The 26929-nt window shown below is 36.4% G+C and overlaps 1 protein-coding gene across 7 annotated transcripts in view; it reads left to right on the forward strand.

Annotated features, from left to right (window-relative positions):
- Positions 1-26929, forward strand: part of ADAMTS18 (ADAM metallopeptidase with thrombospondin type 1 motif 18) — a 187608-nt gene that overhangs the window by 37045 nt on the left and 123634 nt on the right. For all 7 annotated transcript variants that reach the window (XM_072043722.1, XM_038185531.2, XM_038185532.2 and 4 more), the window contains 2 exons: positions 20561-20713; positions 23004-23105. The gene's annotated coding sequence lies outside the window, so the exon portion shown is untranslated. The remainder of the gene's footprint in view (positions 1-20560; positions 20714-23003; positions 23106-26929) is intronic.

Consider the following 26929-nt stretch of genomic DNA (forward strand, 5'->3'; position numbering starts at 1 on the left):
AAAAGCGAAGTCTTGTAGCATCTTCAGAATAATTAGCAGTAATGTTACAACCATGGTAAAGTTTAAGGTATATATTTTCTTGTGTTCCCCCAACATGCTGTTAGATGCTACATTTTACCACCTTTCTTGGCAATTCCAGCAGCATTTCAAAGTAAAACTTACCTATCCATGAGAAAAGTAATGCTTGTTACTGATCAACTGGACCAGAAGGAAAAGGCAGAAGTACAATATCAGAGTGTAAAACAGAACAAGGATACATTACATTAATTATGTGGAGATGTTAACTATATTACTTTGCTTTCCTTTATTCATCTACTACGTTCATGCTGCAGATTTAGATGGGCAAGGAGTCCTCTCTTTGCTATACACCAATCTCAGATGAATATGGAACAAAAATCACCTTTTACTGATGTCAGTCATAAGAGCTTTGTTTATTTATTTGAAAATACCACACCTACCATGCCAACCAAAGCAGCATAGACACAATGAGGGTGATGAGCCAGGACCCTTTCCCCATGCATGGCTACTGCGAGAGCTCATGTGGCTCACGCAAGAGCAAGTGACTTCCTAACACTGGAGCATTCCTGATTGCATGTAATACCATGCATATTCTACTCCTGTTGCTGAAATTTATTTGCCATTGTGTAACAGCGGATGCCTGCAGCTGGGTTACAAAACAGAAGGAGTTGTTAGATGGCTGTTAGAAGAGCGGAAGCCACTTCCTTCTTAAGTCTATCAGGAAAGGCAGCAAATATGCCTGAGGCCAGACAGAATGTTCTGTGGGGCTGATCTGGCTTGCAGACCATGTTTTAGTCACTAACTGTTGCATTTCATTTATTATCCTACTAAGTTATGCTTATATTCATGCTTTTATTCTTATCCTAATACTTCTGAGTTCAGCTGCTTGCTTAGGAAAAACAAAACTGCATGTATCTAAGGATTCTGCACATAAGAATCCATCACATTATTTCGTTCTTTTTAAAATGTCATATCCTAGCATAATGAATGGACTTCCATACCAAGAGTGAGCTAGTTCTACTTAATATCCAGGTGATCATCATTATTACAAATTCTTTTTATTCAAAGAAAACCACATTGCCATGCAGATTGCTAGTGCGGCATTTATTGGAATTATCATCTTTCCAGTTATGCATGTTAAGATGTCTGCTCAGTTTGCTTTAAGAATTTCTTGTTTTGCAAGTTCACACAAATCACCAGAAATGGCTCTCTTAAAACATTCATCAGAAGGGAAATGGTGATAACAGATGAATGCTTTTATAAACCTAGCTGGGGACAAAATCAGCTAACGGCAGCTTGGAACAGAGCAGATGCAGCTCAGATGGGAGTCTCTGGGCAAAGTTCACAGATGATATCTATGGGTGGATAAGTTACAGACAGCGCTCAGTTCTGCAGAGGGCATGTGCTGAATGCTGGAGCCAAAGATGCTCAATGGAATGCTTAGGACCTAGTGTACTTGCCCATTCACACTTTTACATTTTTATTAATGAGAATGCTACTAGGTGGCTACCAAATAACTACCCCTTCATAACAAAACAGGGTTGCTGCATGTGAGGCATTCTCCCCCTCACATCATCCTTTTATATTCTATAATACCATAAAAGGTAGGATGAGTTGTAACATATAATATCATTCCAGTCAAAGAAGAGAACAACAGTTTAGGTCTTGAAGACCTAAAGATACAGAAGACAACATTTTAAGAAGTATTTAATGGTCCAGTTTTGAAGGCCCAGCTTTGAAAGGCATATAAAACTGCTGTTACAGAACTAACAGTATTTTGAAAACCAACAATGGTATCTAATACAGAGAAATTAGGAAACTGGGCACTTACGGAATCTTACTACCTATGTAACTGAAATTTCAGGTCCTTAAGTTCCTTAAACATCTGTCCTTAAGTGAACTGGGAACTAAAGTGATCCTGGTTTTCACAAGAGCTTATACTCCAAAATCACTTAGATGAAGCCATATGACCATAAAGAGTGTTAAAGAGAACAGAAATACAGTCTGATGCATTCTCAGCAGAATATATAAAGAAGCCTAAAAAGGCTGTAACTATAATTATACTGAATTACTGTTTGGGTAGGTACTGGGAAAAAAAAAAAAAAAAAAAAAGGCTTGATGCATGAAGGCTTTATTATCTGTATTTTCAGTTTGCTGCCTTTGATTTTTCACTTTCACTTTTTCATTTTACTTTGAACGCAGTTTATGTACACTATTTCAAAATTTTCAGTAGATTTCATTTTGAAGTGGAAGTTCAGTTGTTATGCAGCAATCTCTAAGAATATATATGTGTCAAGACAGAGTCTGAAGAGCCAAATACCCTTTAGATCACAGCACGATCTTATCTAAACCTGAGTCCAATGGAAATCAAGCAGAAAGCTGCATAAAGCTGGACTCATTAATGGTACTGGTTTTCAGAGACTTAAATCTTGCTACATTGCAAAAAACAGTTCAGTTTGTACAAGAGTTCAAACCAAATACAGACTGTTACCATTTTCAGTCATCTGGAAAGGAAAATGCTCTTAATGCAATCCCAGTAAAGGATATTCTCTTGAGTTTTCTTGTTCAAGCTACTGTAGCTTTGTTTACATTTCCAAAAGAAGCTGTGTGAAATGTTTCATGTACAAAGTCAAACCTTTAGCGCAGTTTAAGGTAGGACTTCTGTTGTATTTTGATGTGTTTTGGGAAAACTTAACACTTTAACAGTAGGAACTCCTGGATCCTGCTCCCTTTTCTCCTCTGTGTGCTAGTTACTGCAAGAAGTGTTAGACTTACAAGGCATTTATACTATAAAAATCAAAAGAAAAATATCCAGCAGGTCAAGGCATGGAAAACAGTAACAAACACCTGCTGCTTCTACATATGGATAGATTTTTCACTTAAGTGGAAATCACTTAGCTGAGAATCAAAGCACTGGTCAAAAGCGTGTCAGAGTAGTTAAAACCAGAAAGGCTCACAGAAATGTTTTATGAGAAAGCATGTAGCTTAAAGTGTTGAACTTTCACAGATAAATGTGCAGAATTAGTTAGCTATTTTGTCTCTTTCATTTGCTAATCAATTTTCCCCACTACCAGCCTATGACAACTAGTAGGTCTGCACATTTGTTTCATATGGTCAAAGAATGTTTAACCCCCTACTGACCCCCTAGTGTTTGCTCTCCTTCCCTCAAGGCACGGAAGACTTTAAAGTAGAAAACTGATGAATGAAAAGAATTAATCTCTTGGGGGCTTTTGTCATGAAAGCTTGAAAGGGGATCAGAACAGTCTGACATGTTGACAGCTGAAGTCAAGAGGAAAATTATGATATAACACAGCAAGTCAAAAATGTTATGTGCCATTGTATCCAAAAGGCAAACAAAGTATACATAGTGCCTTATTTCTTTTTTGATTGCTTTTGCTACTGGTAACAACAGTAAATTCTATACTGGATCCAGCAGTTTTGGTTCATAGCAGCAGTCCTTTGAAAAAATGGAGGGTATTCACTACTGCTTTCTAAGAATAAGCTTTCAAGCTGCTCAGAGATGGGGGTAATCTGTAAATGAGCATCTTCTGGCTCATGTCTTATCCCTTTTACAGTCTATGATGGATCTTTGGTTGCTGCTACTACTCAGGACAATGTTGTTTGTGCTTTGTCCTATTCTGACTAGCTTACTTTGTTTGGAAGTTGTAAGGCTTCAGTATGATAGATTTCAAATTTCCTCCCTAAATACATGTACAGAGTCCCCAACTCCCTATGCCAGTGGTTTGCTGTATGAGGTTGATTTTTATTAATATACTGTTGCTCAAATACTTTTTCAGCTATTTTTACTACTAACTTGAATTAATGATTTGCTTAGCAACCCTAGAAATGAACAAGACCAGAATGAATTTGTAAATTAAATGAGATTAAAAGGTTTTGCACAAGAAAAAAAAAATAATAAAAAAAAAGGTTGTGTACATTTGCATTCAAAGATTCAAAGGCAACAGCCATATTTTTTGTCATTGTTTTAGGCTCTTGAAATGATCGTTAGGATGAACAAAAAGATATAAAAGTATAAAGGTATAAACTACAGCAAAAATAACACAATTTTGCTCCTTCTGTGCTTCTTCCTTTTCACTTTGCTCAGCATGGAGAGCCAGCATCGCCACAGCTATGTTCAACAGCTACTGGTCAGTGATCCCAAATCCAGATATATTTTCACAGTGGTATTTTAAATCTGTGGCTGAATTTCTGGTTAGCGTAATTTTAGTAGTCTCCTGAGCTCTCAGCTGGCTTTGCCAGCTAGGGCAAATTGGGAGACATTGCTCTGAGTTTCCAAATTATATGACAGTGAGCCAATGCGAATTTTTGCTTATGATTCTGGTAGATGAGTTTCTATTTACAGGCAAGTATGTGAGAATAAAGCCTCTATTTTATTAACAACGGGACAGCCTGCTTGCCAAGCGAGCTGGGGAGGCCACGCAGCCTCGTGACTATGGTGTACGAGCAGAACCATGCAGGACCACGCAGAGTGACACAGAATCACGCAGAACCACACAGGACCACGCAGAACCACAAACGACCATGCAGAGCTGCGTCCTGGCTTGCCTTTCTGCATGAAACTTTGGCCTTCCAGAAATGAAAGAACTGTCAGTCAGTAATATGTAGTGATACCATTGTCATTGCAAGGCAAGTCTTTGAGAAACCATGGAAAAGATTGCCCTTTTCCACTGGAAAATGCTGAGGTGAGGGCAGTGCTACCTGCTCACAGGGCCTGCCAGCGGGGCGAGGTGAGCGCATCCCCGGGGAGCCAGCCGGGGTGCTGGGCCGTGTGTCCTTCTGGCCAGCAGGTGTCCCCATTGTCCCAAAGAAATGGAGCTGACAGTGTATTTAACTTGATTTAATTAAGTTAAAACGCTACTTAACAATAGGAATTAAGCAGCTCACTGTGAAAGAAGAGAGTTCAGAGTGCTCACGTTTCTGCTCAGGCATTGCTGCCTATAACTGACACTGGTTATCGTAGCTAGTTAAGCAATGATACAAGTAGCTGACACAGGGGGAAGTATCTTGGAAATAAGAGAAATGGTCAGTGAACAATGAACCACCTAGTCTAATCCTGGGCTGAATTTGAAGGCTAAAATATCCTTGAATATATATTCCCAGGCATATATCAAAGGGGAAAACTGAAATCAGCAAAATGGGATAAGCTTTCAAATTTTTGTTTAGTAAGACAGCTGAAAAGAGTCTAGAGTTCATCAGCTGAAATCTGGTCTTTGAATTTTCTGTCTGGAAATACAGAATGTTTGCCTTCTAAAAGCTATTGAAGAGGTAATACCTGTTTGCTTTTGAAGTATAGTTTAAAATCAGTTTTATAATTTGTTCTTTTTGTAAAGCAAAACACATAGACCTGGACTATAACCCTGCAATCATCATGAGGAAGGGCACCACAAATATCTCTATTGCATTATAAGCCCAATTCACAGTCTGGCCACATAACAGTGTCTAATCACCTCCCCTAATCACAGGGTGCAGTGAAGTAGGTGGCTCACATGGTGAGTAAAACTGGAGGATAGCCTCGGTCTTCTGTGTGTATATAGAGGACATTTTTATCCAAGATGTTAATGTTTACTAATAAAATTAAGCATTTTTTTTCAGAGTTGCTAAAGAGGTTTTCACAAAATTAAAAAGTTAGAGTAGGTAGTATGCTTAAGATAACATTTTACGATGAAAGGTCGTTAAAAACCCAGAGGTTCAGTGGAGTTCTTGCGGCTCAATGGAGCATAAATTTATGTTCTAAAATGACCCTGCTTTATATGCTTTTGACCTTCTTTAATGACTTAAAATGATTCAGCTGTAGCTCAGGGTTCATTACATGTAAAGGTGAAGAACATAGCAATGCACATACTAATATTTACATTTTTGTGTGCACAGTTCACACATTTGTAACTTGATAAGGACATTAACATTTGCCCCAGTTTTAGGTAAGAATACTGTGATCAGGCTGGAGTTAGTGGGATCAGATATTGGTCAATAATATGTCTTCAATATTTGTTTACAAGATTAAAATGATAAATGTATTTGTATTAGCTGCAGCTGAGCCAGATCGCTATATATGAATTGAGTTGACATTTACTGATATTTTAGGATAGCTGGAGTATAATTTAATAATAAACAAATGCTAAAAATATCTAGCATTTTACTCTAACGTTGTTGAAAAAAAAATGGTACACATAACTGCCTGGAAGGTATATCACAGAAATTGTCTCATATGTTTTAAGCAGAGCTATTGGTTTCTTGTATGAACACTCAAATGTTACTGACAAGTGCTGCTTTCCTTCCAGAGTTACTTAATATGTCACTTCTTAACTGGTTGCACTAGATATGAATCACAAACATTGGTGCTCAGCTTCTGGAGCTCAGACCATCATCTGTTATATTATCCTTCCTGTTTGAGTGTATTTGGCAAAGAAAATGAGAACTGCAAGTAAGAAAGCAATCATTTTTCTTTTTCCAGTACTATGGCTTCTATTTCAGTTGTATCATTCTCATTCTGTCAGGTGAGATCATTATTACATGTCTTGTCCTGGACAGTTATTCTTATTTGGGGTGTGTAGGATTTGAAGCAATCAATCAGAGGTCAGATTTGGTCAGGGTGGGACCTCTTCCAAATTAGTCCTGGAAAAGGTGGGACCAGTTCCTGAAGCAACATGCTGTGACTGGAAAAAATTATTTGGTGAAAAGCTGTAACATTTCACTGATCTTTTATTATGCAGCACTACATAAGAAAGCCTGAGAACAGACAGGCTGAAAAGTAAAAAGCGAACAAATGTCTTAATGGGAATCCATCAAAGTTAGCTCTTCATTTGGAATGTTAAGTTGAAGCAAGTCTGATTTACTTCTCAATAAATATAATGACTTTCTGATCATATGATTAGAGTTATGACTGAATTAGGGAGACTGTTTTAAATTATTCTTCACCAAGTGGGCCTAAATCACTGTCCTCAGTCCATCATTGTGGAAGTTTCACATCAAACCCAGCTCTGGATCTGCCTTTTCCTCCTGGAAATCCATCTTGGTCAATAGCTCAAACCTTAGTTGAAGTAGAAGTAAAGCTAACTAGCATCCTAAGTAAAGCAATTCATCTTGCTGTTTTTATTATTTGCAGGATGTAACATGCTGTATTCAAGCAGCAAACACTAGTACAGATCATAAGGGGATGGTACTTAAGAACAAGTGCAAAACTATAAATTATGGAGGATACCCTTACCTATATGACAGACAGTTGTAAAAGTTTGTTTTTTCTGAAACAGAAAAAATACTGAAATAATATCTTAAGTCAGTGCACTTTCATTACAGACTAGTTATTACTGGTAATTGTGTTGCATATACACTTTAGACATTGGCCTCATGTCTCAGACATTCAGCATACCAAAAGCCTGGTTGCTTAGCAGTGAATGCTAAGTGACATATTAAGTTCAACCGAATGTCAGTCATTGCAATGATGTCATGTTGTCCAAAACCCATTAATTGCTTCGAAAATTCCCACAGTAACTGAAAATCTCAGATTATCTGCCTGATTTAATGGGAGCCCTGTAATTGAATGATGGCTCCCATGCTGTTGTTTTGTACCCTATGTACTTTACATACATATTTTGAAAGGGAAATGCAGGTGGCAAATACTGGTTTTAATTTATCTCTACTCATCTTAGAATCACTGCCAATTTTAATATTATCATTAAGAATAATTCTACTAATAACATTAAATGTGAAAGGCCATATTCCCTGCAGTATACCTTAGAAACTAATATCCTGTATGAGTGCTATGCAAAGGTTTTGGTGGAATTACATGGCTGAGAGATGGAAAGTCTGTGCCAAAAACTCACATTGCTGCTTTAGCAACATTCAGGATTCCACGGGTTGAGTTAATTATTGTAATATCTTATACTGATTCAAATATCTTTTTTTTTTTTTTCTTTTTTTTTTTTTTTTTTCTTTCTTCCTTTGGTCAGGAATGTAGAAAGAAAGTCAGAAAGCTTTTAAGTATGTTTGTGCACTGAGTTACCAGGCTGTAGTTAAATTCCAGAATGGTGCTTGGGGCTTCGTGTGCTTGTAAACCAAGCATGGGAGGTGAGGTCTTCTTTCCTAATGACAAACACTTACATGTACAGGATATATGCTGGCTCACAGGTCCTTTTTGCTTTCTCTAAATCGCTCTCTAGGCCTGCTGGAAGAAATGGGGCAGAACCTTTGTCTGGTGATTTCAATGGCCAGTCTTCCCTTTTATATTGGTTCGCAAATCAGCAGCAGTTTGTGTATTTTGCATGATCTGACCTCAGTGGCTGTATTTTATTAGGTAGCACCTAAGTACAAGAAGAGAGCTCCAAATTCATAGTATGAAACCTGAGAAAATAGTTTCTAGTGAATAATATTGCTGACAAAGCCTGTCTTTTTACTGATGGAAACTTTGCACACTCTTTGCAATCTCCTTAATTTTTCTGAAGTAAGAGATTGTAGAGATTCTTATTTCACTTTAATGGATAAATCTTGAATGATTTGCTACTGTGAACCAATGATAAACGTTCAGATTTGGGTTATGTTACTTAAAGTTTGTGGGTTTTTTCTATGTTGCTATGGTGTATTTGATTTGTAGGGAGCAAGTATAAGAAAGAAAGAGAGAAACAGAGAGAAAGAGAAAAAGAAAGACAGAAATAGAAAGAAAGATTATATTCTGTTCAGATTTTTTATGATTAATGATCAGGCCAATGTTTTGTTGGTATGAAAAAAATATGAAATTGTCTGGTCTATCAATCAAATTTTAGAGAAGAAAGACATGTCTGAAGCTGCTGGAAAAGAAAGCATGATTCACTGGATTGTGAAATTAGACATATCTGCACTTTCTCTTTACCAAAGAGATGTATACTCATCAAAAAAGAATTCTTTGTTGCTTTGCAACTGTAGATACTGGCAGCAATAGATGACCTGATGCATCTTCAGTTATGTTTCTAATTTGCCCTCATTTCAGTCTGTTATTCTTCACACGTGTACAGGGCATGTTAAAACAGAAATCTCAGAAACTGGCTGATCTGTGTGCAGTCAACAGCCTTTGGAAGGCAATTTCTAGAAACTTTACTTTTTGTGGTACCCCATAACAGAATGGTAGGAACAGATGGAGAAGCGATAGAGTATTGCTTTATTTATTCAGTCAACTTGCATCTTTCGCAAAAAGACAAACTCGACATTTGCCAGGCTGGCTTTATATATCTCAAAATACCAAAAGTGTGTATCGTGGAGAATATTAGATTCTATGCAATTAAAAATGCAACTTTCTTATTCTGTCCTTCCTTTGAGGAAGAATGTGTGCCTTAAAAAACAAAACAAAACAAAACAAAACAACAAACAAACAAACAAACAAACAAAAAAGAAACAAGAGAGAGAGAGAAGGATGTTTATTGGATTGGGTCAGTCCTACATAGCTTATATAGGGCTTAAACAAAGTCATGTATTAGACCTAATATACATCATAGCATCATTATTAGAAAGAAAAAATAAATCTAAACTCCAGAAATATACACAATTAAAAAACACAGAATGACAGGTTGGTTGTGGTTGGAAGGGACCTCTGCAGATCATCCGGAGCAACCCCCCTGCCAGGGTCACCTAGCACACAATGCACAGGAGGGCATCCAGGCAGGTTTTGAATATCTCCAGAGAAGGAGACTTTACAGACTCTCTGGGCAGCCTGTTCTGGTGCTCTGTCACCCTCACAGTAAAGAAGCGTTGTCACACAAGTGTAACAACAAGCAGCACTTGGCTATTTGAAAACTCAGCTTACTGAACATTCGGTGCATTTTCTGAGGCACAATAAAACCCAAATTCCATTGATCAAAATTCAGCTAAGTCTTTTGGAATCAGTGGAGTAATTCTGGCTTTGTTATAGCTAAGAACTGGTCAGTGGGATGTATTTAGGGCAAGAGGAATACCCCAAAATGCTGAATGTAGAAGTTAAGGCCACTGGGGCATATCATTATCCATTTTACACTATAGAATGGGCTGTGTAAATTACCTTCCTAGACTGGGGAACGAAAAGGCCCGCAGTAACCTGGCTGTCCAAGGCATCTTCTGCTTTTAGCAAGCAGCTTTTTGCTAACACTGCCATTTAAACCAACTACAAACCAAAACTATTGTGACTTGCCCCTCCCTGAAGGGGTATTGCCTTTCCTGGTGCACCAATTTTGGAAACACAGTAGAAGAATGCAATATCCTTGAATTTGCAGTTCTCTGCCAGGAAAATCAGATTTCACTCCCGAATCTAAAAGTATATCTTATTGTTAATAGCAAACATGCATGCAGCACTGTGTATTTGCACCACACTTTAAAAAATGGAATAAGACATTCTCCTTGTCCTGATTAATTTGCAGGCTAAATAAACCAAACCTGGAAAATTAAATGTTTTTATTTTAGGATATATTGTGCTTCCATTACCATAGACAGCAATCAGTCTGCTATTCTTGATGTTTGCTTGTAGTTGTTTTGTTGTTGTTTTGTTGTTGTTTCTTAAAAATAGGCTGGATAATGCTATTATTCCTATAGGGAACAAAAGCACAGGAAACTATTTGATTAGCTAGAGTTCATACAAAAGCATATATAGCAGATGAGGGACCTAAGCCGAGATGTTCTGGCAAACACACTGCTGTCTTGGCTAATAGATAAGCATATCACTTGATATCATGCAAAAGAAAGCGAAAGGGAAATAAATGACTTTTCCTTTCAATTATCTGGTTTTTGTTTGATTGATTTTTTTTTTTTTTGTGTGTGTGTGTGTGTGTGTGTCTCTTTTTCTTTGTTTGTTTGTTTTTGGAAATCTTGCAAGCAAAACCGACAAATTCTTTGCTCATTTTTAGAAACTCAGGAAACACCTGCCTTCAAAAGAAAATCCTGTAAACAAACTACTCTTAGCATGAATATATTTGATTGTCAGACTTCTCAGTCATAAACTGGGTAGAAGAATATAGAGGAATAAGTAGAAAGATTGTGTTATCACTAATCACAAGAACTGGAGGAATCATTGCTTAAGGCAACTTTCAGAATATTTTAGATGCTTGTTGGTGTTTATTATTAAGCTCAGAGATTTTTTTTCTCCACATCTTGGAAAATGCATTTCAGAGTTAATTTTCCTGAATACTGGCATGTTCTACACAACCACAGTAGGGTTCAAAGCTACAGAGCTTGTTACCTAGGAAAATAGTTACTGCTAGGGGCAGCAAAAAATAAAATACAATAAAATAAAAACTTGAATTATTGAGTCTGCATTCACTTCCCTAAACCTCTCATATGTTGACGTCAGTAGCCTAATGGAAGGGCAGTAACATTGTTAGCAACTGGCTGCATCAAAGCATGATTTCTGAAGTCCAGTTCTGTGGAGTTGCAATCAAGAACACATGTAACATTCCCAACTAATTAACCAAGCAATGTTTTAGTAACTTATCTCTATAAAGGAAAGCCAGGCTGTTGTAAACTTACACAGGGGAAAATAAGAAAGATGAGAATCTTTCTTGTAAAATCCCTTTAATAGACTGTTTTTGAAAGGGTCACTCTGTATGTTGATAGAAGAAAAATAGACTAATCGAATGTAGAGATTTTAAGACTAATGTTTTAACCTCAAACTTTTATTTAGCAGCCAGAACCATAGGACTGGATCATCCAGACGTAGAAGAGTCTACATGTCTGAATGTCCCAAGATACGTTTTTTTCTATAAACTGTTATTGCTCTATCTTAAAAGTAGAATTAATCTGTTGAAAGGCTGGGAATTCTCTACAAATTTTCATCTTAACTGTATTAATAGTCATTTTATATATTTTTTTTTCTTAGTGAATCTTTTGAGTTAAGTAGCTCTTCTCTTCCTCTGTAAATTCATCCACCATATATTTTATAGGCAGCAATCTAAGTAATTTCTTTTCTCCATTCTTCTGCTAGCTTTTTCTGGTAACAGCTGATAGATTCTGCCTTGCACCATTCACTCTTTTCCTTACTATTGTTTTCACTTAGAAAATTAGCTCAATAATCAGAAATCAGATGTTTTATTATGGTGGAGTTGGCTATGCAATCAACTAGGGAGATTTCTGTTCTCTGTATAGGCCAACACTTCTGGAGGCAGATTTTTAAAACTTCTGATTACAGCTGGCTATCATCCAGTTAGCTTTGAGTGTGGGCAAAGCAAGCATGTGTGTGCCTGCAAAATAGCATGGAGACACCCTTTCATGATTTTCTAGCATTGCCCTAGTTACAGCACATTCTTGCAGATCAGCTGAGGTCAAAAAACTGTGCTGAGGTCTTGATAAAACATTTTTCAATGGCAATAAGAAATAACTCAAGTACCTGACCCCGTAGAAATAATGAACCCAAATCCTATTGAAGTTGAGAGATCACGTTTAACTTCACAGGGCTTTGGACAGATGCCTAAACAGTCTTCCACAGTTCTAATGTAGAGCCAGATCTGACCACGTGTACTGTATGTTCTAATATTCCCCACCATTCTCATTTCCCTCCAAGTCAAAAAAGAGACCAAAACATCGTCTGATAATTTTTCTGTGTGAATGCTCCCAAGTCTCTAGAAAGTGCACCTCAAATATACCAGGCTGATTTTTTGTTGATAGGAAATTTGTTGAACTGTAGTTAACACTGAACTGTTTTCTTCCTGATGCGGATATCTTAAAGCCAAGATAAAACTAATTATACTTTTTCTCTTTCTATGGTTTATACTTAATCCTGAATTCATACAAAGGATTTCTTTTGTCTTCCAGTTGTGAAGGTCTGTCATGTCACTTATTGCCATAGGGCACTCACAGTCTATTTCTGCTTTCAGCCACTACTGTTTTGGTTGTGTTTTAGTTTATAATTGCTGTCAAATGTGCATTGTAAACATACATTATTTTTAAAAGTCATATTTTAAAAGGCTAAGTTAATTTAGAAGGAAGTTTCCCCCAAATGAACATACATTTTGGATGGCAAATAGTCATACTACATAGGCAAATACTGCACATAATTAAAATAAAATCAAAGCCAGTGAAATTTCCTAATCTAATAAATAACAAATACTCCAGTTTTCTTGAGCCAGAGTATTTGCAAAGACCCTATCTGGTGATTAATTAATAGAAAAAATGTTGACAAATTGCACAGAATGAAGACAACAAAAAGTAGACAGATTTGGGAAAGAAATATTACTGAATGAGCTTAAAAAAGATAGAACATCTCTTTGGTGAACTTCTAACATTATATTGTCCACTACAATTTTAAAGTGATCAAATATTTCTGTCAAATCAGAAAGATCCAGGGGATAGTTGGTTGAATAAAAATAATTGTAAGAATATCAGTCATTTAATACTAGCAGTCTTGTTGCATTACATTGCATATTTAGCAAATAATCTTGCCTATGGTTTAATCCAGATAGGTTGGCCATATTTCCATTCCCAGTCATTATCATGACATTGACTTTGTGCAACTACAGCTAAATGTAGGAAGAAAGGCAGCGACAACCCTGTTAATTTTGTATGAGTTTTGTGTAACTAATGCACCAGGCTTAGGGAAAAAAAATGCTCTTGCTGAAGTTAAGTGTATAAATGCAGCCCATATTAAACATAAGAAAATCAACCCAGAGCCTCAACCTTGGGTTACAAATATAATAGAATCAAAGGGCACACCAGGACTGCAGTGTTGTCAGTTATTTCAGTGACTTCAGAATTGTTTTAATCTGTTATTTAACTCAGAAAGAAACAGGCATCAAGTCAGAAATCAGAGACAGCACGTAACTTGTTCAAACAACCAGTTTTGCAGCATCTAGAAGAGAATGGTCGAAGTGAACTTTTAAATGCCTTTATGAGTTGTTTATCTCAAATAAACATTAAGCATAGCTCTGCTGACACTTACACCTATGTACTGAGCATCGGATACTGTAGTACTTCCTGAAGATGTATGCTTGAACTAGGTGCAAAAAGTATTCCAGCAAAAGTAAAATTTTAAGGAAAATCTCTAAACTTTGCTTTTATCCAAAAAGTTTTCTTTGAAATAATTTTGTTTCCTATAGATTTTTGAGGATATCTTCATGTCCACATTTTTAAAATGACATATTTTGTATAATATACAAAAAATAAAATAATAAAAAAAAAATAATCCTAATTTATGAGCATAGGGACCAGTCAAGCAAGAGCAATAGAAGGAAGGATGTTCACCCATTATAGTTTTTCCACTAAGCAGTTTCAACCTGTTCTGTATTGGCTTTCACTAGTCACAGCTTGTTTGTATACATTACACTGTACAAACTTGTGTATAGGTATTTTTTTCACTTACACAAGAGTGTAGGTAAGCTTTTAGTTAGCCTCATGCTACTTCAGTTTTGAAATATAAGCTTTAAAATATATTTTAACATAGGACTGAATGTGAGCCAATTTTATTTTGGAATTTACTGGAAAGGAGTATAATTTTTTAAATTGAGGTTTCCTGAAATGTGGTTTATTTTGCAAATTAAGAAGTGTAGAAAGCCACATTCTTGATCTTTTTAAGAATCTGATCTTATCAGAGTTGTGTTTTTCTGTTGTAAATTCCCACATGTATAGAGAAATACCTTGTTTATGACATTAAAATATTTCTACTAAGCATGTTTTAAATATTTTTAATATAGACATTTACATCCTTGAACTTTCATTTTGTATTTCTAATAGATCTTGTCAGGCAGAAGAAATACATAAATATCATGTATTGTACGAGCTGTATTTGGCTTCTGAATGGTTCTGACTCAGCATAGACTGTATAAAGCCAGTGATTATTGAAAATGTTCTTTTTTGTTGACTATGATGGTGGAATATGCCAAAATAAGCACAAACTTTACTGGCACAACTTAATAGTTTTCTGTTTGTATTTGTCACAAAAGTAACTGAATATTCTTCATTTCTGCATTAAAAATTACTTGGGTTGACCTGCTTCTGCAAGTAGGAAAATTTCCATGTTCCTCTTTTGACATTCAATTGTGGGGGTTTTAGTGTGTCTTTTCAATACCAATCTATGTGCAATCACATTTACAGTCAATCACATTACAGGAAAAAGGTGTCTCCTTAGATATTTAAATTGAAAAGGCTAAACTCTATGTGAATACAGGAAAAAAATATGTTCTTAACAGATGGTGACTGATGTTCTCACCAACTTGTACCATCACACTGATTCTAGGCTGACATGCCTTGTTTTGTGTTTGTTCATTATTATTATTAGGAATGTACATTAAGTACATGCACTGAAATAAAAATTATTACATAAAGTCAAATGTCGGTCAGTAGATTCATCTTCACTGGACTGATCTGCCTCTTGTACATGTGCACCTGTATGCATTATACATGTAGCAAGCTCTTAAGCTTGCTTAAGCTGTGAATATCCATCAGAAGGTAATTTCCATGTCACAGGAGACTCCACAAGCTCAAGAATGCGAAGTAAAGTAGCCGTCTGAAGGGAGCCTGTGCACAGCTTGCAATCAGTCTGCAAGGCAACCAGATGAATGAAAGTTGTGAAATAGGGTGTTTTGGCTAAGGATAGCATAGAGACTGTTCTTTCAGAAGAGTCTAACATCCCTTTTCTGGAAATGGAATGGATGACCCTCTTTTTATCAGGCTGTTTTCACATTTGTAAGATGCAAAGCAAGAAGGACTAAAGGTCATCTCTTGGTCTGTGGTCACAAGGGGTATAGATGATGCAGTAGTATTTGATTTGGTTGATGTTATTTAATTTTCTTCATACCACATGTTTGGACCAATTGTTTTATCAATCATCCTGAAATAGTTATTTGCAAGATTATAACATCCTTGGCCAGAGCAGTGAATAATGGCAGCTCTCACTTCCTGATTCCCTGCTTTCTTCAGGCTAAAAGTAACTTGGTCTCCATCTCAAAAACCCTTTGATATATCAGGGAAATGTGCTAAAATACTTCTGTACATTTCCTTCTTTACCATTTAGCAGAAATGCAAAAAAATTTCCCCACCAAGTTGTAACCAAGTGGGTAGGGTGACACTGTAGGGTAGTAATGGAATCCACCTAGGATGAGCAGCAGCTTTGGCCTTCACCACATTTGCCCAAGGCTTTCTAAACCAAAAATGTTCAAACAGCTGATGGTCTTTTGCTGATTCATTTGCTGGAAATTCTCTGTGATCTTAGGGTAGACCATTACTAGCCTGTTACTATAACAATTTTATATGCTCAGACAGACTTCTGATACTTTCTCATTTCTCATATGAGTTGCCAGTAATGACATTGCATAATATTCCTATTAACTTGCTTTGTGCTTCTGAATCCCATGTCTTTCTATTGTCTGAGTTAGTGTTCTTTTCAGACAAAAACAGGAAAAAAAATGTTTAGAGACTGTCTGCTAAGGGCAAGCTGCAGATTTCACACCCATCACTGAAGACTTAAGGCAGTCATAGTTCTGTGGAGAGAAGGTTATTTAAGTAAACCAGTTAAAGACAATCCATTTAATGACTTGGTGACTGCATGGCACAAGTTTGCTTCAAGATGTTCATCCACGAACCAGTGCCAATTGAGATCCATATTATAGTTCTTTCCTACTGTAAGCTGAAGAGTTTCTGACAAACATTCTAAGATGCGTTGCTTACAAAAGCAGAGACCTTAACTCGGAGATCTAGGAGGTCTGTTCCAGTTCTTTGTTTCTGCAGAAAACCAAATAGTTGAGTTCAGAAATTGGCTCTGCTTCTATTAAAGGAATGCTGAAGGCCTCTGTGAAGCTGCAATGTTCTCTGGGGAGGCTTGGTGACAAATGCAGACATTTGTGCCCCACTGAAGACATTGGGAAGTCATCTCAGATTATGTATGTGAGTGTCCTGGGAATGGCTTGTGCTGAAATCTGTGTAAAAGTAGCAGAGTGGAAAAAATCTGTTGGAAATAACCACTTAGCAATTATTTATAAAATGTGACTATTGCAGCTGCTGTTTTCAGTTTTTAGATACTACAGGTCACATGTTATTTGTGAAGAAGTTTCATGTCTTTCTGTCTCAAAAAAGAGTACTAAAAAATGGAATTGTGGTATGCACTAGAGCAAAAGAGTGAGCCTAGTCTTAGGAAAGAAGGCTGTATAATACAATATATATCTGCACTCCTCTTCAGACAGTTACAGAAAATGTTATGGGAAATGACAGATATCTCAAGATCATGTAGAGTTCAGTGTACTGCATATTTTCAGAAATTCAGCAAATTCAGTAAAAAGTACAGTGAAATTACAAGATCTGACTTGTCCATAGTAGTAAAAGTACTGTCCTAAAACTGCTTGCCTTCCACAGTTTGGGTTGACTACCTAGAGAAGAGTTCTTACCAGAAGTGCATCTCATGTTGTATGGGCTATGGAGTAATGGGTATGGGGTATGGGACAGGGTGACTTAACACACAAGTTTGATGGAAGACAGCAAGACCTTCATGAATTTGCAAAGCCCGTTTCTACAGTACAGTTAGGGAAATGTTCAAAATGGACGTAACACCTATTACTGTACAGTACTGCCACTTACATCTCTTAACTGGTCACCCAGTGCAGGATGGAGAGCAGCAGGATTAACACACTCTTAGAGTCTGTTAATTTGTCTTCCACATGCTCTTGCAGTAAGAACTTCTATTTTTTTCATAAAATTTTATTTCAAGGCAAAACTCAAGTAGTTAGAAGAGGTTTTGCAATCCATTAGTGAGAAGACTATGAGAAGTTTAGAAATGAAATGGTTTGGAAGTTGACCCAGTGCTAAAACATATGCATCAAATAGCATTTCAAAGCTATGATTGAAAACTCTGTCCTGGTGCTTGGATATTCTAAACTGTCTGAAATGATGCTGCATTTCTTCATCTAGATATCTTAATCTCTGCCTTCTAGGATAGTCATTTGCTGTAACCAGCAGTTGCAGATTGCTTTGTTTTCTTATCCTAGTACCTGCAGAATTGATAGTTTATTCTCCAAATCAATGAGGAATCAGTAGATTTGTGGACTTGCTTGTGCAATTATGCTAACATGGATAGTCAAAACAGTTCACCAGGGTGGGATCCTAATGTCATGAAATTCTAATTATCAAATTAAGAGTTAGAAACTCAGTCAAAACCTTTCACAGAAGGCTAAAGAAAAAGGCTAGATGAAAGAAAATGAGTGACACTCCCCTGGGATATTTCAGCACAGCATCTGGATTCTTGTGACTTGCAACCAGAAACAAAGAGACTACAGTAATGTTAGAAAATCCAAATATTGCAGCTGGATCTAAAGGATTAAATTGTAGTGTTTCATTTGTGAGAAGAGAAGTATAGACCGGGAGGTTTATGGGAAGAGCCATGAAGGCTGGGAGCTAAAAAATTAGTAATAAAATGAACAATATCAGATCCTGTTAAAGCACTGATATCTGAAGATGCAATGCAAACTCACAACTGCTTCATGAACATTCACTGCTATTGTGAGGAGAAGCATTACTCTGATTGCCATCAAAACAGCCTGAGGATTTTTCAGCCCACAGTCTTGTTTTTGAAATGAAAGAGTGCTATAGTAGACTGACTTCATTGTTGACATGCTATTTAAGGAAAGAATGGGGAGAATATTTCCTGTAGATTTTGACAATTTGTGACAACATGTATATTAACATGTATGTCAGCCTGTGTAATTGGAGAAGGTTAAAATCTGTATTTCAAGTAGTCTTCAAATTTCACAGAAGTCTGGTTTAAACCATTTTTATTTGATTTTCCATTAAATATAGTCATTAATAATTAAGACAGTTGCACATGCAAAATTTGTAAAATGTAATTGACTGGGAGTGTTTGCAAACTTTTTGGAGAACAGATGAGAAAACCTATGTGTGAAGATACTGCAAACTAGTTGTAAAAGAGAAATACTGACACCTATTGCAGCTGCTGGGTGCAGGTGTTTATACACATCAAATGTGTGCTCTCTCTTTCTTTTGTTTTTACACTGCAATGGGCTCAACCTCAAAGTGGAGAGAAAAAAGAAAAATAAGAAAAAATTTAATTTCTAATAAAAAATAATACCTAAATGCTTCATTAAAGCATAAAGATGATGAATATGTCATATTTAGTAGGAGATGAGGGGAAAATGTTATATTCAGGTGAGAATTTTGAACATATCCTGCGTGTAACATGTGAGAAGGTATTTGCCCAATTGATCTTGAAGCTAGCAGATACATCTCTGTGACAGATATAGTCTGTGACAATAAGCTTTATTGTTCCTCACAGAGGTTCTCATTTGCTATTTTCCATTATATTGTCGGAATAGTCCTCAAAACTTGTAAGATAATAAAAAAATTCCAGTTGAACCAGATGATGAAGATGATGTTCTTAGGACAAATAGTGCAACATTATCCCAAAACACACTTTTGTATCTGAGAATGTGGCATCCTCTAGGATGGCATGTCTAAATTTATGGCCTTTAAAGTAAAAACACTACTTATTTTTAAGTTGCTAATGTGGTTATCATAGTTAAACATATCAGAAGGGACAACCACAAGGTATTATAGTGACTGAAGTACATCCTAAATTTGCAGTGTAAAATTTTAACATGTGGAAGTACTACAGAATCTTAGCATCAAGAATAGCTCTTGTTCAGTGATACACCCAGTGTATTTTTCCTCTGTTTTGTTTACAAATTGCTGGGACCAACTTGTAAAGAGACTCAGGAATGATTATGGATCATTGCATTTGAAATAATTTGACAAATGAGTCTTTGTGAACAGTTAACAGCTCAGATTGCTTTGGTTTGGCACATACTGTCTGCTGTATGTTTCTGTTCCTCGGTGAGCTTGACTCTTCCAAGCAAGACCAGCATGAATGCTCCTTTATTACTAACTCTCTCTACAATATTAACTCAGAAGTCAGTCTTTGTGCAAAAACAACTTTCAGTAGCTTTGTTTTAAAATAGTGGCAAACTTCTGATAATCACAGTGAAAAGTATACACCTTTTTGAACTATGCAGACTTTTTTGCCATATTCCCCAAATATACAATGAAGAAATAGACCCTAGTTATCTAACATGTATTCACTATGTGCATCTTAGTGAATAAAAAATACATGCACATAGTGAATACAAAAACCAAAGTTTTAAATAATAACTTTAAATAATGTACTGCCATGCAGCCTAAGTGCTTTTTATCCCTTAGAAATCATTTCCTTTAGCTTAAAACCATGGGAATTTGTCTTTTCTCACTTGCCAAAGCCACAGTACAGAACAGCCATCAGAAAGTAATTAACACTGTCTGTCTTTTCTGATTAAATTAAACAGATGTAAGGTATATGTCTAGGGTAGAGGTTGTTCTTGCTAAATGAACCTCATTAAAACAATAAAGTTGGTATCTTTCACCACATTTATTTAGTAATGAAAAATTTTTTCTTGTTCAAATTTATCTTAATGCTAGAGCAAACACAGTTACCTTCTTGTCATGATCATTCTCTCATCCATTCAGAATTTTTAAATATCAAGAAAGAAGAATGAGCATAAAAATGAAAATTTAAACAGAACAACAGTTCAGATCAGAGATCAATGAAACGTCTGTGCTTCCTTTACAGACAGTGGAGTTCCTCTTGGCTGTCAGAGGGCACATAGACATGTGAAAGCACTGCACACTTCTGAATGCTGTAACTGTTGAGAGAACCAGTGACTCTGAGGACAAAGAGAGCAGAAGGACCTACCCAGTGACACACCAAAGAAGTGATGATAATGTAAAGTAAAATCTTGTCCTGCTGTATAGTGGGTTTTGTCTAGTATTGCTGAATAAGGCCCAGGAACACTTAAGTGGGGATTTGGCCTCAATGTGCTAGTGTGTGTATATCTCTTTCTCTCTGTGTATGTGTATATGTATTTGAGCTGTATTCCAAACTCTAAGTAATGAATAATTTTTGAATGCATGGTGATACACAGGCAACAATCTATGCACGTTTTAAACTGTCTATGGGGCCAAAGAGAATGCTTTAATGTGCACAGAGTCTCTGTTGTATCTCCAGTTCATCAACATGCCCATCAGTCTTGCCCAACTGCCTGTCCATATGTCAGTCACCAGCACTGTCATGCAAATAAAGCAGATGAGCTGTCAGTAAGGGTTACTCAGTGCCACTCAAACAATTAAACACACTTTTTGTCATATACTGTGTTGGAAAGAATATAATCATGGAAACTAGAACTGTGTATAATTTGAGCAGATGGAAAACTGAACAGTAATAAAGACTGCAGTGTCTTTGTTGTCATATGTTTTAGGTGCAATTTAGCATTTCATCATAGACATCCATTAAGTTATTACAACATGGTAGTTGCCATGATCTATAGTTCGTTTTGAATTTTGACTGTTCCAAGTCAGCTTCTGCATGTTTTAAATGGTGTAAAGAATTTTCCAGAAATGTTTTGCTTCAAGGATATGGTTTTTGCTAAGTGACATGAGTTGGTAGTTAATTGCAAGGGGATTGGTAGAGGATCATAAGGCAAAGAAGGAAATCATGTAAATAAACCACTTCCACTTTTCCTGTTGGACACTGATAATGACCTTGCTGTTGCAATTTTGTGATGTGTCCTGTGCAGGAGTATGGATTCATGTTGTATAGGAGTAGAAAACAACTTATGTAGAAGGATTAGACTTTCCACAATACCCCAGCAGTGTTCCCCACCAGCAACAGCTATTTCCCAGTCTTAATGTCTTAATGATTCTCGGGTGTACTGGGTGTGCTGGAGAAGGCTTGTGGCCAAAGTGCTGGCTGCACTCCAGCAGTTCCTGTCTCCAGCAGCTTTCTAACCACATTTCCTTGCCAACAAATTTCTTATGCCATTACATGAAGGAGGGAAGGGAAGGGAAGGGTATTCTGCAGGCCATTAGAAGCAGGTGGGGCCCTAGAGTCTAACAGGAGTAATTAGGAGCATCCTACGGTTTCTTCTAAAAAGTTCTGGGAACCCCTCGGGGACCCCACCTGTTCTAAGGGAAAACAATGGTGGCTTACAGTAGTTTTGCCCCTTTATTTTCCACTTAGATGTGTCAGATGGAGTTTTTGTGTGTCTGAGTGTGTGGCTTTATTCTTAGGCATTTGTGAGACTTACAGAGTATTATGAAAACAGGTAGATAACCTGTTTATCTAAATTGTTCCCTGATGAATCTGGGAAGAAAGTTTAAAAGCTTTAATAAATGAATAGAGATAAATTGGAAATCAAAACCCTTTATGATTCAATAATCTTTCCTAGTTGAGTCATATTTATACAGCAAAATCCATAGAAAATGGGCAGAAGAAGTCATCACAGGAAGTTACTTAGATTTTTGCAAAGTTTTATCAATTTTACATATTATGTTGATTTTCCTTAAGAAGTTGATAAACTCCAAATCTATTGTTAAGCATCCATTTTTCTTCATATCCCATGTTAGCATGATGCAGTCTGCTGTGGTAAATGGTAATCCTTGTTCAGAATCTTGGGAGACATATATTTAGAACTGAAGGAACAGAATTTCATTATCTGTACATGAAATGCAATCCAAATCCTATTATTCAATTAACCTGGTTTACTTTAATACAATAAAGTCTTTTGTCTTCAGTCAGTTGTTTGGTGGAAAAAATAATTACTAAATGTAAGGCTGATATTTATCTGAAAGCTGCTAAGTGAGTCTCTAAATATTCATGACAACAAACTGTAGATGAAGAGACTTCAGATAAGCAGTAAAGTGCAGTTTATATTAACTTCAGAAAATGCTGTCACAATGCTCCTTAAGACTAAGAAATGTAGCTCCTCCAGACAGCTAGCAATGACTTGCAATAGAATAGAGACAGCACTTTAAATGCTCTCAATCTCCTTGCCACAGCATTAAAAATAATTCTCTGAGCAGAATTCATATTATTCTTACTTTGCTCTATTACAATTTTATACTTATATTTTACCTCAGCCACAGCTCAACACCTGTGCTGAGTCTCAGCCTCTCAGCTGTCTAAATTCAAGTATTTTTGGCTTCACTTTCTGAACTTTTTCTTGATTTGCCCCTAGATAACATGTATGCTGATGTCAACATGAGCTGCTGGTATCTTTCTGCAACTGTATTGAAATTCCTGTCCTCGCTGTTAGAAGTGGATCCAGACTGGTTGTAAGGTACTGTACACATATTTCATTGGTACTGTGACTTCTAGGATCTATGTCTGGATTGGACTCTAGTTTTGTTTTACCAATTAATCGTTTTCAAATTCAAAGCACTATTAACAGGTGACACGGTTACTGGCAATTACCAAACACAAACTCTCTCTTGCATCTGAATTTCCCGAAATCATCATTTAACCTGAAGCTCAGTAAGCTTCATAGGGCACATTTCCCCTTCTTTAACCAGCTGCAAGTGAAAGCCTGAGGAAAATGTCTTGATTTTGCTAAAAGCAAGTTTAATTTGCATATGCAAAGCTTTAATCATGTACACATTCTGTATATATGTATTTTGCAGGTAGGTTTGAAGGTGGTGGACCAAATCCACATGTTGCTGTTCCACCACAATTGACTGTGGTGGATCTCTGAATTTAGTAGTAAAGAAACTAATAAGTTGGTTTAGTGCTCATTTAAATGACTCACAATCACACAACTAACGCAAAATTAAACCCTAAGTTTGGAGGTAAAGTAATTATTGAGGTACCACCCCTGGGACTCGGCAGCTTCTGGATTATTTCACATAGGTTAGAAGGAGGCAAATGCAGTTCACTACTGACAATGTAAGATGGCTCTTGGGAACATGCATTAAATGGGAACATATCCAGATGTTGGACTCCCAGATGTGTGAGTCATTGTGGAATAATCATCCAATCCATCAGTTTGTGTAAAAGCAGGAATGAAAAGAAAAGGCAAACAATATAAAAACGTGAATTGGAACTTGAAATTCAGTGTACTGTATGACACAAAAATGGTCCTGTCAGTGTACAGGATACTGGCTGTATCATGTCCGGGAAGCTCTGTGTAAGAAAGTCAGTGTTATTAGACAAGGAAGGGAAGGCAGAATTTAGCTTCTCACTTGTGTATTGATGTGTAACAACAGTAAACAGAAATGAACTATGCAACACATGAATGGTGGTCTGTCCAACTTGCTGAAAATCAGATCCTTTCTTTGTTCACAAACTGTGCCACAGAATCACTATAGATTAATGGCATTTAGAAATTAACATTTCAATTGAGTATTTTTATAAGTGATTTTTTTCTAAGTTGTGCTTTCTTAACCCATTGCAGTCACATTTGATACAATACAAATACTTGTAGTTGAAAGGATTTATAAACAAAAATGAATGAGGGAGAACCATGATTGTACTTTACTTGACCTAATATTTACACAGAAAGTTTTTAATTTTGACATGACTAGACAGATGCCAAATACCAAATGCTTTTAACTAACATCCATACACAATTAGTAGTCTTTGTAGTTAATCAGGGCAGAAAATTGGAGACAAGGGCCTAACACAGGCTTCTCTCAACCTTAATGTCCACTCTGCAGAAGTATAAACTTCTTCTCTACTCTTTGGACAATTTTCAAAATGGCTCCTGCACATTTCAAAGATGACAATTACTAATGTAGCCATTCATTTAGAGGTCTGTCAGTCTTTGAAACTCTGTCATTATTTATGCTTAAAGACAGGAAATATTAATGAGGTTTGATTTCACCAGTCTCCATGAGACTACTTGCACAGAATTCTCTTCAGAATTTAAATTCATGCTTTGTGTTTATTTTCCAAAATATAAACTTAGATATAAAACATGAGAAAGCAGTAGCTGAGAGATGATACCCTCAAACAGTTTTAATATTCTTATCAAGCTTCTCAAATAAAATCCGCAGCCCAGTCATATCATTGCAGCCTATTTCTGGATGTACATGGTTTTAGGTCTAACATGCTGTTTCAGGTCCATGGAATAGAAACACACATGCTGCTTAAGAAACACTTTGGAGCCCTGGTATTTCAGTTTAAGCACTCTGGTACAAATTATAAAACAAAAACTATAGTTATTTTTCTTCTTTCTCACAGAGTTAAAGACACTAGAGTTAATTTAAAGACACTAGAGCTCAGTCAGCAAAACCTAACATATCTAATACTTAAAAATTTAATTGGATTTTTTTTTTTTAAGTGTTGGCAATGAATTATTAGATTCACATCTGAAATATTTTGCTGTGCAGTTTTTGTGTGAGAGAATCTTAGAAGGTTTTTTGGAGTTCAAGCTCTTTACTGCTTTTTCACTGATACTTTTTTTATCTTTCAGAATGACTCACTTATCACTCACCAATGTGATTTAGCAGTTAACATTCTGACTCCTAGTGTTTCCTAGTCCAATCAAAAAGGTCAGAGAACAATACACTGCTAAAAAGTCCAGTGTAATTAGGTTACTTGAAATGTAAATTATAGCTACTTGAGTTGAAATGAAATGTAGTTAGATTGTTGTCCATGTAGTAGTCATTACACATTTCTGAATTTCATCTTTTAAAATGTGGATTTAGTGTGTTCTTAGATTAATAGCTGAAGGATTTTCCATGTGGCTGGTCCTTTTGCACAGATTTGGCTTTAAGCTGGGATCAGAAGAAAAAACATAATCATGTATAAGAATTAATTACAGCTTTAGTGGATAAGCTAACTTTAAAAGATACAGGCAAATCTGTACTCATCAAATAGTGATTTTTTTCAAGCTCCTTTGTTGATTGTCTTTGTTGTGGGAAAGTATGAGAGACATTTCAGGAATGACAACCTGATTGCAAAGATAAGTACCAGAAAAGATTTGATCATGTCATTGATATAGATGGGAAAATATAACTCAGGGTTTCATGGGGATTGACTTGATGGGCAAGCTAAAGTGCATGTGTAAGGATTAGGCTTGTCAGTGGGAAACACTGAGTCTGGTCATTACAGTTAGCTCATTTATGGTACAAAGAGGCAAGTGCACATAAGTCTTTGGTTCTTACTGAATAAAACTGAATGATTTCAGTCAAACTGCCATCTTAGTTCAGAACTATCAGAAAGGAGAAGTGATTAGTGACAGCACAATATCCATCTGCATCTGCATCCATGTGACAGCACAATATCCATCTGCATCTTGAGATGCCTTGGGATAGTCTATCCCAAATCATGAGTTTATCAAAGAAATGATAAAATAATGTGATTCCTTTTTTCCAAAGTTAGCGAGGAAGTTAATGACTTTGGGTTATAACACTATACAGCAAAAAAGAAAGTTCTCAACTCAATGGGAAAATGCTTGTGTTAACTGTCTGGTTTTCTTCTTTCCATGAAGAATGGATTAAAATTGTTCTATCTGGCTGCTGCTCTGAGAAGTGAAGCAGAGATGGTACAGTCCATGATGAGAGGTTTCAGTGATTTTAAGCCATCTTTGAAATCTCCTGGCTATGTTCTTTGCTGAGGGGTAGAGAGACTCTCAGTCCTAAAAGGCCAGCCTCAGAAAAGCTTTCCCAATTACACCACCCCCCTCTCCTAACATTTCTTACTGTCTGTTCAGTCAGTGCTGCCAGCTGATGCCCAGGTTCCAAAATAATCACTCCTAGCCTTATTCTTCTTAAAGGGAGTTATGATAGCTTTATGCTTAGTTGTTGTAGAGCCTGCAATTTTGCATAGAGCATGCAAAATGAAAGAAGAAAGAGGGATAGAATATGAACCTTCAACCACCTCTTAACATACAGATTTATGTCACCAAGTTGCAACTACATTTTGTTTACACCATTTTCTCAATGCCATTCTTTCTCCTTAATCAATTGCAGAATCATATTTTTGCTTCACATGCTTTGTTATTACCGATTTTATTGTAGTTCAGAAATATGTAATTATTTATGCTATCAATACAGCTCCATGGGGAAGGGTATGCTGCACTATTTGGTGCGTATCATAAAAGCTGTAGTCTCCAGCGCTTGGTCCATTTGTTATCAGTAATTATTCAGTAATGACAGAACAATA

Source organism: Anas platyrhynchos, chromosome 12, assembly GCF_047663525.1.
Source record: "Anas platyrhynchos isolate ZD024472 breed Pekin duck chromosome 12, IASCAAS_PekinDuck_T2T, whole genome shotgun sequence".
NCBI classification, from domain to species: Eukaryota; Metazoa; Chordata; class Aves; order Anseriformes; family Anatidae; genus Anas; species Anas platyrhynchos.